Source organism: Rattus norvegicus, chromosome 2 (assembly GCF_036323735.1).
Source record: "Rattus norvegicus strain BN/NHsdMcwi chromosome 2, GRCr8, whole genome shotgun sequence".
NCBI classification, from domain to species: domain Eukaryota; kingdom Metazoa; phylum Chordata; class Mammalia; order Rodentia; family Muridae; genus Rattus; species Rattus norvegicus.
The window spans coordinates 151,996,097-152,009,496 of record NC_086020.1 but is presented as its reverse complement, the minus strand read 5'-3'; the positions used below and the strand labels follow the sequence as shown (position 1 = coordinate 152,009,496).

The following is a 13,400-nucleotide window of genomic DNA, read 5'->3' as shown; positions in this document are numbered from 1 at the left end:
ATGCAAGGGTGTGTGTGTGTGTGTGTGTGTGTGTGTGTGTGTGTGTGTGTATGTGTGTGTGTATGTGTGACAGTATGTAGACTCTTTCTACATAGCTCTGGCTGTCTTGAACTCACTGTGTAGACCAGGCTGCTCTCAAATTCACTGAGATCCTCTGTGCACCACCATGCCTACTTTCCTTTCTTTTTTAAAGAAAACGCTGGGAATCGGGATCGAATCCAGGTCCTCAAGCTTGCATAGCAAGCACTTAACAGACCAAGCCATCTCCCTAGCCCTGGGTGAGCACTTTTAAAAAGGTACAGATTCCCTGGGTCCTATCACTAGATGTTCTGGTTTAATTCTTTTATGGAGTTCAAGCATCTTATTGTCAAACATGATTTAGGTGTAGCAGGAAATGGGAGCCACTGGTTTCAGCAAACCACGCCCTTTATCCCCTGGGAGCTGGTGTTAGGCCTCTATTAGTAAGAAAAAGAAGGGAAGTAATAGACCCCAGATTCTGATGTGATATCCACACCTGTATGCATTTTTGGAACACTTGGGGATCTATAAGAATTCCCAGATACCCGGTACCTTCCTAGACTACTAATTCACTGTGGATGGCAGTGGGTCACGAATGACAGCTTTCAAAGTGCCCCAGGTGATTCTAAGATACAGACAAGTTTGGAGACCCCTGAGATAAGAGAAGATTGCCATGAAAATGATTACATTTAAAAGCAATTTTCAGGGGGAGGTGTGAAGGAATGTTATTAGGATAGAGAAGAAACCTGGTTTATTGAATTATAGCTTTTCGAGTATGTGAGAAAAATCCAGTAAGAACACTGTTGTCTCCCTGAACTGAAGAACAGCAAGGGGGAAATAGGATCGGTGGGGTCACAGCCCTTGGGTTAGATGCAAAGAAGAATTTCCCAGCTGCAAATTGTTGCAAAGAGATGTGGTGTGGTGGGGACTTAGTTGCACAATCCTGTTACTGAAGAGCTGTGAAAAGAAAAGAAAAGAAAAGAAAAGAAAAGAAAAGAAAAGAGAAGAAAAACCATAGATTTTCATGTGTTTAGAATGTTCTAATGCCATTCTTTATAAAGGCAGAGGTTCATGGAATGACATGTCTAGTTTTCTTTGAAATTTTCCTATTTTACCCCTCATCTCATTTCACATCTCATCTTAAAAGATAGACCTCTGCATTAACAATTCAGAGAAAACATGACCCCTGTCTGCCTATCTACTTGGATGGATAAAATATCTGACAGCTGGTAATAGGTTGAGATGTCTCTAGCACAGACTTCTTAGATCTCTAAAAGGCTATTTTGAGCTTCTAGAGGACACACACTGCCAAATAGAGAGGGGCATTCACATTTAATTTAAATAGGTTTCTGTGTTTGAAATGTTAATACCATATTAACAGTGATTCACCATGCTGTCTGAGCTCTGCAAAACACACACACACACACACACACACACACACACAAACACACACACGGAGCTATTTTCATGCCACATAGGAATAACATGTGCGCTTAAATATAACTGCATTTAAACTGTTTTCCTTTAAGCATGAAAATGATTACTGAAAATAGGACGTGTCCTCTGCATTCTTTCTTACTCTTCTGCAAGGCTGATTATACATTAACCCTGACCATACCCAATCACATTTACCAGTGACATGCACTGGCCCAAGTGCAAGGGTTTCAGCTGCAGAGGAAAAAGTAAAAGGCCATCAGCAGAGAAAATTACATAAGATTTAACCTGTATTAGTAGGTCTTGGGTAGAAGATTACCTGATGGATTTAAAGGCAAGAAAGAATTAGGAGTGTTTCCTATCATCAGTCCGGTGATTGACAAATTTTGCTGCACATCAGAACCATTATGGGGCATCTTAAACAATCTGATGTCCGAATTCTTGTCTATAGCACTTAAACCAGAATGACTGGGTGTGGAAGGCAGGCATCAGTACTTGGTTGTTTTGCTTCTTTGAGGTGGAGTTCAGGCCAGCCTTGAATTTGGAATATTCCTATCTCAGATTACAGTCATGAGCCACCGCCTCCGGCAGCATCAGTAGTTTTTAAAGATCCTCCGTCCTATATGGAGTCAAGTTTGAGAATCACTGTTTTAGTCACCCTATTATGGGATCTAGAATCTCATAGAAAATGCGTGGAAGCTTCTTATGCAAAAGTAAATATATCAACTAAGTAAAATTTTCTCCTTGCTGCATGCTTGGAATCTCAAACCATGACTTGACAATTTTTAAAGTTCATCTGTCAAAAAAGAAATATTAGTGGGCAGTGGCCATAGTCTCGATTCTGACCCAAGGGATTAAATGAAGGCAGTGACCATTCTTACGATTGTTAAGGTGAGAGCAGGTATCTGCTCCACCCTATAGATCCTAGTGTACTGGAATGCAAGCATCACTTTGTACAGTAGCCAGGCAATGAGATAACTTGGAGAAGATTGCAAGGTATGCAAAGCAAGGGGTCAGTTCCTAGCTCTGAGCTTGGTTTTAGACCTATACTGAGTACCCGGACATGTTACTACTGGGTGAGAAAAATAAACCTTTTATCATGGTAACTGAATTTAAGTCTAACAAAACTAATGGTTCTCAAATTTCATTATATATCACAAACACTTGGAGTGAGGAAAGCTGTCTGACTGGACAGCTATCAACCACATGCCTTGTAGCATTGGTGGCCTCCCAGCAGGAGGCCATAACTGCCCCAGGGCTGACAGGAACAGAGGCCAGATGGGAAATACTACTGCTGTCATCAGTTCCTGAGTTCCATGGGGCTGTCCAGAGAAGTCCATAGCAGCTATCCCTCAATGTGGTTAAGGAGAAGCACCAGTCACTGCTCAGTCGCTCCACAGTGTAACAAGCCACCACATAAGTAGTAACCCTCTTTCTCACTATTTTTGGAGAACTTTGGAAGTTCTCCCTTCTGCGTATTCCCTTCTCATGGTGGATTCTAGGTCCCAAGAAACTCCATTCTACTGCTTTATCGTGGGACAATAGGGTGAGCTGGCAATGTGGAGAACAGTTTGGAGGTAGCTTCCCCAGATACCTATAGCAACAGCAGCTAAAAGCACATGAAGAACTCCAGAGTGAGGCTAGGAGCCGACACTATGGAGAGCTGGGTCTACAAAGGGCTGCCTCAGCATGCAAAGGGCTGAGACCACTGAAGGTCAAGGGCTGCAGAGAGACTGCTTAAGAGCTGTGAGAACCAGCCAAAGAACAGTTCTGAAACAAAGAAATAGTTAGAAACGGTGGAGGTTTGGTCTTTTGCTGAACATTGTAATGCCAAGTGTGGGCCCCCAAGACCTGGTTGCCCCAGAGATTCCATGTAAACACAAATGACGCTATGTGACCTTGCCTCTAAGTTATTTCTGATTGGTAAATAAAGATGCCTACAGCCAATAGCTGGGCAGAAGGGACATAGGTGGGGCTCAGGATTCCTGGGCTTGGGGGGAGGAGAACCACAGGTGGGAGAAGTGAATAGAGAAGAAGCCGCCATAGGTTGGTTGAGTCATGAAAACGTGGCCCTGAGGGCTGGCCAATTGGATTTAAGAACAGCCCAGATGAAATATAGTAAGTAATAACTCAGGGTTATCATTAGGAAAGTAGATTCATATAATATAGAGGGTGGGTATCTGCCCAGCTCTTGTGCTGATTAAAGCTTATTGTATAAATATAAAGGTTGTGTGTGTCTTTTATTCAGGAACTAAATGGTCAAAGGCAGGGTAGAAACCCTGGATTGGGATGAAAAGATTTTACAACGGGTTGGGGATTTAGCTCAGTGGTAGAGTGCTTGCCTAGGAAGCGCAAGGCCCTGGGTTCGGTCCCCAGCTCTGGAAAAAAAAAAGTTTTTACAACAAGAAACCTGTTTGTTTTTAGTGAGAGACAGAAAGGTTGTGGATCTGGATGAAAGGAATATAGAGAACTGAAATTAATCACAATAAAATATGCGAGAAGAAAAACTATTTTCAACAAAAGGGAAAAAAGTTGCTAGGTTTGGCTACTAAGGTATTACACTGAGAGCTGAAAGTTCAGCCTCTCTAGGCTCAGAGCTCGTGTGTCAATGGGGGTGGGTGGACTTTTAAGAAGACTTGTACCATTTTGAGTTCTCTGTTTCCTGTCTGGGGTTCAAGCTGTGATATTTTGGCTGTTCTGGTCACCGTGTTTAGCACTTCCCATGATAGTGATAGATCTTATCTCTCTGGAACCAAACAAGCCCTTCCTTCTGTGAGTTTTCACCCTAGCAATAGAACAGTAACTAAGAGAGTGGGATGAGTATAATGGTAAATAAAGACAAGAACAGATGCAGAAAAAACAATAGGAGACCTGGAGCCTGCACGCATCGCTGCTACAGATGCAGTATGACGTGACCATTGGAAAACTTGTCTGGCTGCTCCTTGAAAAGGTGGAGTGATTTCAATACCCGGCAGGTCTCCTAATACATACCAAGAGAAACAAGAACACACAATGTTCACACAAAAATTTGTTCTATTGTTCATAAGTCAGAAATACAGTAGCCAACAACTAAGAATATACTTCAAGTGATGAGTAAGCAATCAAACACTCAACAGCATGAAAAGGGCATGCATATTCATACATAATACACTCAATAGCATGAAAAGGGCATGCATATTCATACATAATACACTCAATAACATGAAAAGGGCATGCATATTCATACATAATACACTCAATAACATGAAAAGGGCATGCATATTCATACATAATACACTCAATAACATGAAAAGGGCATGCATATTCATACATAATACACTCAATAACATGAAAAGGGCATGCATATTCATACATAATACACTCAATAACATGAAAAGGGCATGCATATTCATACATAATACACTCAATAACATGAAAAGGGCATGCATATTCATACATAATACACTCAATAACATGAAAAGGGCATGCATATTCATACCATAATATGATGAAATCTTGAACACATTACGGTGTGTAAGTTGGAAAAGCTGGGTCACAAGCCATGGTATGACATGCGATTCTACTTATATTAAGAGTCCAGAACATAAAACTCCATTGAGACAGAAAGTAGAATGGAACTGAGGGTAAGAGAAAGTGAAATGACTGTAGGAAGAACGCGGTGCAAAAAAAGAAAAAGGTTCTGAAATTATTGATCGTTACACCACTCTTAAATGCCTAAAAAACACTGGATTATGTGTTTTAAATGGTTGAATTTTACAGCATATGAGTTATGACTCGTAATAGTGTTAAGAACAAAACATGGCCTCTCCCCCTCTGGGTAAAAATGAAACAAGAAAGAAAAGTGTACCAAAGCGACATATATAATGGAAAGAGTGTGCAGCACAAAGGCACAGACCACAGGCCTCCATCCCTTTTCATTAACAGCAAAACCTAAAGGGTGAGGGCGCCTTTTCTCATTTGGCAGCCATGATTCTTTCCTTTTGACCTGACAGAGCAGACTGTTCATCTGAAGGGTCCATGACCCCACACAGGTGAAGGCTGCCTTTTTCTGGACTGCTTTGCTGGAAAAAAAAAATCTGATGAAAGTCTGCAGATCCCCAGTCACAGACAGGTCTGTGAAGCACCTCTCATTGAACTTTAGGAAATGCACTGGATATTTCCCGGAGGAACCCTGTAACGGACAGGGGATGGTGTTCTGATTTCCTGTCAGCTGGAGCCTCTGCTGGGCACTGTGTCCTTCCCTTACAGACTGAGGTGTGTATGAGGGAGAACAGAAAATACTCTTCAAGCTATTGCTGCTTGAAATTATCTTAATACCACGACACACAGACAAAACTAGTGCCAATTACAGACTCAATTCAAAACACTATCTGTGCAGAAAGGGAAGAGGCATTTGTTCTAATATATTGATGGAAAAGTTAAGGGTGTGGAGACAGGCAGATCTTTTGAGTTTGAGACCAGCCTGGTCTACAAAGTGAGTTCCGGGACAGCTGGGGCTGCGCAGAGAAACACTGTCTCAAAAGACCAGAAAATAAAAGCTTTATTTTATCATGAATGTGAGTGTATGTAAAGGGCATGTGTATGTATAGGTATAAATAGGGTATGCAGGGTATGTGTATTCAATGCTGCTGTCCCAGGAGGCAAGAGATAGCAGATGCCCTCGGAGATACAAACTATTGTGAGCTATCTGATGTAGGTGGGAACTGAACTCAGGTCCTATGGAAAAGTAGTTATGTGCCCTTAACCACTCAACTATCACTCTAGCCCCCTAATGTCATAGATCTTTTCCATAAATGTTGCAAAGAGTAGATTAAGCTTATACACTCATTAGCTTTATTCACTTTAGTTAACCATTCATACAATTACATCATAAGTAAATTCGGAATGAGTTAACTCACAACACAACTTTACTTGGATTCAGTCTAAAACCTAGGTTTTGAAACACACTTTGCCGAGGTGGTGTGCGGATAGGACCTGGCCTTCTCCTTTACTTGGCTCACTATGTTGCAGCTCTTAAATGGATGGACCGTTTAAATGTTCCTCGATTCTCCACAGACCAAATTTAATCCACTGACTTGACCTTCAAAACATGCAGGAGCCAGTCACAGTCATTGTTATTGGTAAGCCCATTAAAGAAAAATTTCTTTTGTTCTAGGGAATAGAATCTCTCTGGCCTGGGTGGAAACTTAGCATTGCAGTTGGGACAGATAGATTATCTGGCTGAGGGACCACCCTGAGGGAAGCAGGCGCACCTTAAGCTATGCAAAAGAGGTAGGCATTATAATTCATCTTTTGATGAGATAGTATACTTTTCCTTCCCTGAAAGAAGTCCTGCCCTCACACAGACCCTGCAGGCCACCATGAACTTGCTGTGAACTTTGGTGGGTCTGTCCACCTTTCTGAGTGCAACTTTCCTATTTCTGCTTTGATGTTGTTGTTTGAATGTTGGACAAAAACCCAAGGACATTTCTTGACACTTTCGGCTTCCTTACTGTTTTTCTAGAGTCCCTGTCTCAACCATGAGGCAAACTTCCTTGTTGGTAACTCAAAGAGCACAGAGTTCCCCGCTTCTCTTCTCCATTCTTTCTCTTCTTCCCTTCTGTTCTCCACTGTCTTCCTCCTGAGGAGATTTGCAAGGTTTACAGCTGCCCCCCCCCCCAAGGGGGCTTTTCTTTTAGTACTAATAAAACTGACCTGGAGTGTCTGCTAGACACTCTTACATTCTCTTATCAATGAGATTAAGAAGCCCAAGAGGGAGAATCCCAGTTTTCCTGGTGTTATTTGGACAACTAGTCATGGAACAACTCCAAGATAATCTTACTGTCTTAGTGGAGCCGGCCATGGGCCATTTGTATACGACCAAAACTTGTTCTTCCTCCTGTTCTCTCCAGGCACTGGCTGTATGACATGTGGTATAATTAAATTGTCTTTTCCATGTCACTGTTAGCTGCTAAGTAGATGTTTTCAAAAGACACCTTTGCTTCAGGGAAAGACTGCCTCATGTTTTTAAAGGGCCTTTGTCTTAGTTCCTCTTCTATTGCTGTAATAAAAATGTCACAACCAAAAGCAACTTGGGGGAGGGAATAGTTTATTTTAATTTACAGTTTATAATTCATCGCTGAGGAAAGTCAGTTTAGGAACCCAAGGCAGGAACCTAGAGGCAGGAGCCGAAGTAGAGGCCATGGAGGCTGCTTACTGGGCTGCTCCTTATGATTTGCTCAGCCTGCTTCTCTATACAATTTAGGACCACCTGCCCAGGGGCGCCACCAATCATAATGGGTTGGGCCCTCACACATCAATCACTAATCAAGAACGTGCCCTGCAGACTTGTCTACCTGCCAATCTGATGGAGGCACGCTCTCAACAGAGGTTTTACCAATCTGATGGAGGCACGCTCTCAACGGAGGTTTTACCAATCTGATGGAGGCACGCTCTCAACTGAGGTTTTACCAATCTGATGGAGGCACGCTCTCAACGGAGGTTTTACCAATCTGATGGAGGTATGCTCTCAACGGAGGTTTTACCAATCTGATGGAGGTATGCTCTCAACTGAGGTTTTACCAATCTGATGGAGGTATGCTCTCAACGGAGGTTTTACCAATCTGATGGAGGTATGCTCTCAACGGAGGTTTTACCAATCTGATGGAGGTATGCTCTCAACGGAGGTTTTACCAATCTGATGGAGGTATGCTCTCAACGGAGGTTTTACCAATCTGATGGAGGTATGCTCTCAACGGAGGTTTTACCAATCTGATGGAGGTATGCTCTCAACGGAGGTTTTACCAATCTGATGGAGGTATGCTCTCAACGGAGGTTTTACCAATCTGATGGAGGTATGCTCTCAACGGAGGTTTTACCAATCTGATGGAGGTATGCTCTCAACGGAGGTTTTACCAATCTGATGGAGGTATGCTCTCAACGGAGGTTTTACCAATCTGATGGAGGCACGCTCTCAACGGAGGTTTTATCTTTCCAAGTGGTCCGGCTTGTGTCAAGTTGTCAGGAAGCTGACCATCCCAACCTCTAGAGTAGTTAGGTTTTTTTGTTTTGTTTTGTTTTTTGTTTCAGATCAGGCCCTCCAGGGGAAGCAAAAGAAACTGGTCAGAATTGCTGAGTCATTCTGCCCTACCACTTTTAGCTTACCTAGAGTGCAGCCTGGTTATTTGGTATAGTAAATATTCTGCCGTATTTTAAAAATACAGTGTATAAAGTATGACCTCAGCTGAACATGCTCCAGTGCCCTCCTCTCCCCTGGAATGAAGACTCTTTCCTGTATGGTTGTCTGTTTGCTCAGACACACCACTGTGTGCTCACACAATAAACCCTTCATTCATTCTTTGACCTTCTGGCCTTGCACCCACTGAGATGCAAACCCATAGCATCAGGTTACACCAGCTCTCCACCCTGAATTGTCCTGGCAAGAACAAGTTTCAATAAAATTTTACAGAAAGTATCAACAAAAATTTATAAAAAGGATTAATTTATATTTTCAGTGACATTTAAATAGCAACTTGGGTGTTTTAGTCCTTTCATTTATTGGGTTCTTGGCCATTATCTGAAATTTAAGATTAATTTTAAAAAGCCATCATAATTATCTGTGCAAGATTAGCATGTATTGAACTCTTTTTTTACGTTCACTTAGCAATCTCATCAAGGAGAAATATTATTATTCCCATTTTTCTAGATAAGAGAGACTACTTGAGACCTATTTCCCAGGCTACATAGGAAGGAAACAACAACATGAAATTGAACCTAGCTATCTTTGCCTTTTTTGGTAGCAAGTAGCGCTCATATTTCAGTTTCTGGCATGTGAAAGGAGGTAGTGGTGAAAACCGTGTGAATTTGAGGTTAGCACACAGTTTTAGTGTATATTTGCTTCAGGACTCACAAGGTCCCCGTCCCCAACTCCCCCACCCCCTTCTGTTTTTGAGACAGTTTCTCTATGTAGCCTGAGCTGTCCTGCAACTCACTCTGTAAACCACGCTGGTCTCGAACTCAGAGATGTGCCTGTTTTTGCCTCCCAAGTGTTAGGACTAAAGGCATGTGCCACCACTGCCTGGTCATGTGCAAGTTTCTTAACTTCATTTATTTCATCTATGAATTTGGACTCATGGTACCAATGAAGGATAAGTAAGGAGATGGTGTTTAATATTCAGGCTTTAGAAATATGTTTGCTAAGGCCTGGAGGGAGATTCAGAGGTTGAGAGTGGTTGCTAATCTTCTCGTCCAGAGGATCTGGATTTGAGTTCTAGCATCCACGTGCTGGCTCACAACCATCTGTAAGTGCAGTTACAGGGGATATGACATCTGGCCGTTCAGACACTGGACACAGATGCAGTGCACAGAAAAACAGGTAGGCAAACCATCTCTACATATTAAAAATACATATTAAAAGTATAAGATTTGGTAAACATCACTAGAAAAGATTTGAATGAACTTATTAAAACACACACACACACACACACACACACACACACACACACACACACACACTTTCAGAAACAGAATTCAGAGGAGAGTGCATGCCCGTTGCTATGGGGAAGCCAGTAACAGGTATATACTGGGCTTTTCAGAAGCCAACAGACTTGCTCAAGAGAATGCTGTAGGAGTTGGGCAGAGGGGAGCAGCGTTGCAAACCAGTGAGGAGTGAAAATCATATTCTTTTGAAGTTACATTTTGTTCTTACCTCTCACAGGTTGGCTTGCTTATATATCCTCCAACCCTCCAAGTAGACCTTTTTCAGAACTTCATTGAACAAGTACCAGGATACTTGAAACTTCCTGGAATTGATTCATCCCATACATTGTGGTATTTTAGGTGCTAAATGAAAAAAATAAAAAGGCCTCCAACCCTTTTGCTGTAATTCAGACAGGCTTCTTTAGCAATCATAGGTAAGGAAGGGCAGCTGGGCAGTGTTAGGTGTAAGGGAATATTTGAGCCAAAGGCTAGCAGGGCTCATAGGTGAGGCAACAGTTCCAAGACCCTGGTTACCTCTGCAGGGGTCCGAAGGCCTCATGCTTCATGTCCCTACGATCATGTATGTGACCCTGGTATAAGCAGTCATTATTGACTCCTGTTCTTTTCTCTCTAAGGTACCTCAGAACATTGAATATTTTTGTAAAGCAACAATTTCATTGTGGAAGCAGAATTCATCTGGAAAATATTAGAAAAAAATAACTTGACATAAGTTTGCAGGTTGGATATGGCAGAATTCAGAGCATGTGTCTGATAAGGACTCTATCCATGGATTTGATAACTGCTAGACTTTGTGTCTTCTAGTTTATAAACAGTTTCTGATTTTGAGGAGGGTGGGGAAATATGATGTATAAGGTGCCAGGATTAAATGAACCTGTGAATGGTAAAGGCCTTAAAAAAGAGCAGCTTTGGCAAGGTAAAACTCTATTTTCCTGTCCTTCCTTCCTTCCTTCCTCCCTCCCTTCCTTCCTTTCTTTCCTTCTTTCTTTCTCTTTCTATTCCTTCCTTCTTTCTTTCTATTCCTTCTCTTCTTTCTTTTCCTTCTCTCTCTTTCTTTCTTTCTTTCTTTCTTTCTTTCTTTCTTTCTTTCTTTCTTTCTTTCTTTCTTAGTTTTTTTATATTCCCTAAGCTCCAGAACTTAGTATAAGGCCTAGCACCTAGTAAGTGCTACGAATCATTACTAAATGGAGCCAGCATGTGGGACAGATCTGATTGCCTAGGAGCAACAGATCCTTTTGTCTAACAAATAAGATGAATGGATTAGTCCATACAAGTCCTCTGCGGAGAAGAGCTGGTCCGGCAACAGGAAATGGCGCTTTGCTATTAGGCCTGATGACCTGAGTTCAGTCCCTGGGACCCACAGGGTAGAAAAAAACTGATTCTTTCAAATCTTCTGCTAACCTCACACATCATGGGTGTAGGCACACGCACAAGCATAAACACACACACACACACACACACACACACACACACTCCATTAATTAATTAGAGCAATTAATTAAAAATTTCAAAGGCCTTACCAGTCTTTTTTGAATAGAGCTAGTCAGCATCACTACACTATACAGCTAGTTAAGTATGTGTCCAGTTGGACTCAAGCCTTTTAGCATTCTCTAAAATGTAACTGAATTTTCTTCTGATTTGTCATTGGAAAAAACTCCCCAATCTAAAAGTTGTAGGATGAAAAGAGTAATATATTTGAATTCACAAACTAATAATTTCCTTAGGCTATGTATTCCATTAGGTATAATTTGCTTGTTTTTTGAATTCTTAGAGAAATGCAAATTAAACCCATAATGAACTCCTCTATCTGTTAGAATAGCAGTCCACCTCCCATCCCCCAATCTGAAAAGAAAAACGAAAAAGCAAAAACAAGAATTCCCAGTGCAGCAAGGACACAGAATCTTCCACAAGCCCTGAAGGGGACGGAATGTCGTGCAGCCATTTTGGAGATCACACCTACCATACAACCCAACTGTGTTACTTGGCCTTTCATCACCCGAACAAAATTCTTAAGCTAATTTACAAAAAAGAGAAGTTGTACTTCTTTTTTTTTTTTTTTTTTTTTTTTTTTTTTTGTTCTTTTTTTTTTTTTTTTTCGGAGCTGGGGACCGAACCCAGGGCCTTGCGCTTCCTAGGTAAGCGCTCTACCACTGAGCTAAATCCGCAGCCCCCTAGAAGTTGTACTTCTGTTTCTGAGTTTCCAGGTTCTGTTAACTGGCCTGATTGCCTTCAGACCTGTGGTGAGTCAGCAAGGGTGTAGGAGTATGTGGCAGAGAGCAAACTCGGAAAAATAAAGGACATCAAAAACACTGGGCTTCACAGTCCTTTCAAAGACATTCACTCCATGACCTAAAGACCTCCCACAAGGCCCCATTTCCTGAAGTCCCACCATCTCCCAATGGGGCTTGTCAGGAGCATAGCCTTGGGAGGGGGGCTTTGAAGATCAAAACTATAGAACCAGCAATTCCACTTGTGAGCATTTACCCATGGGAATAAAATTGTTTGTGCAAACACTTACTTATATGTGAATGTTTATAGCAGCCTTTCATTATTGACAAAAAACTAGAACTAACTCAGCTGTCCTTCGCTGGTATATAGATAAAAAAAATGTTTGGGATTCTACACAACTGAACATTACTCAGTAACACGTAAGAGTAGAGCCCTGGCACACAGTATCGCTGGCTCTCTCACATGCTTTATTTTACTGAAAGAAGGCATCCAGAAAGCTATATTTTGCATAGTGGAACATTCTGGAAAAACCATCCTGGGAACGGAAAACAGTTGACTGGCTGACAGGAGCTGGAGATAATTAGAGGGACTGAGTGTAAAAGGGCATGGGGAAGGGCTGTTATGGAGATGAATATACTCTACTGAGGTTGGGAGATTGCTTTCCTAACCATATGCACTTGTGAAAATTTATGGAACTTTATTCTAAAAAGAGCTAATTCTTGTAAGTAAAATTACCACAAAAAATATCGAATTTTAAGAATAAAACAAAACAATGACAACAAAATGAAAAGTTGGAAAAGCATTTAAAAGAAGCATTATTTTGTGTGTGTGTGTGTGTGTGTGTGTGTGTGTGAGAGAGAGAGAGAGAGAGAGAGAGAGAGAGAGAGAGAGAGAGAGAGGGTTTAGGGGTTAAGAGTATATAGTCCCAAGTTCTGGGAACTGAACTCATGTGACTGTAACTCTACTTCTGGGATCTGACACGCTCATCTGTCTCTGGATGTGTGCGCGAGCGCGCGGGCACACACACACACACACACACACACTAAAATAAATCTTTTTTTTAACACAGAGAGAGAGAGTGCACGCTACTAGTAGTGTTCATGCATTTGTTCAGCAATTTTACCACTGAAAATCTCAGAAAGCAATAAGCGAAGGGCGGAGAGTAGTTTTCTGTGTGAAGTCTGTCGGCAGCAAACATTATTAAAGGGAGAACAAAGTCTGGAACAACCTACATGTGTGTCTGC

General features: G+C 41.7%; 1 long non-coding RNA gene across 7 annotated transcripts in view; it reads left to right on the top strand.

Moving 5' to 3' along the window:
• LOC102554278 (uncharacterized) overlaps nucleotides 1-13,400 on the top strand; it is a 105,440-nt gene that overhangs the window by 55,531 nt on the left and 36,509 nt on the right. For 2 of the 7 annotated variants that reach the window (XR_010063822.1, XR_010063820.1), the window contains one exon: nucleotides 6,374-11,970. The exons of 3 other annotated variants lie outside the window; for them this stretch is intronic. This is a non-coding gene — a long non-coding RNA (uncharacterized LOC102554278). Of the gene's footprint in view, nucleotides 1-6,373; nucleotides 11,971-13,400 lie in introns of those variants that run through there. 2 more of the 7 variants (XR_005500990.2, XR_010063821.1) reach the window with 2 other exon arrangements.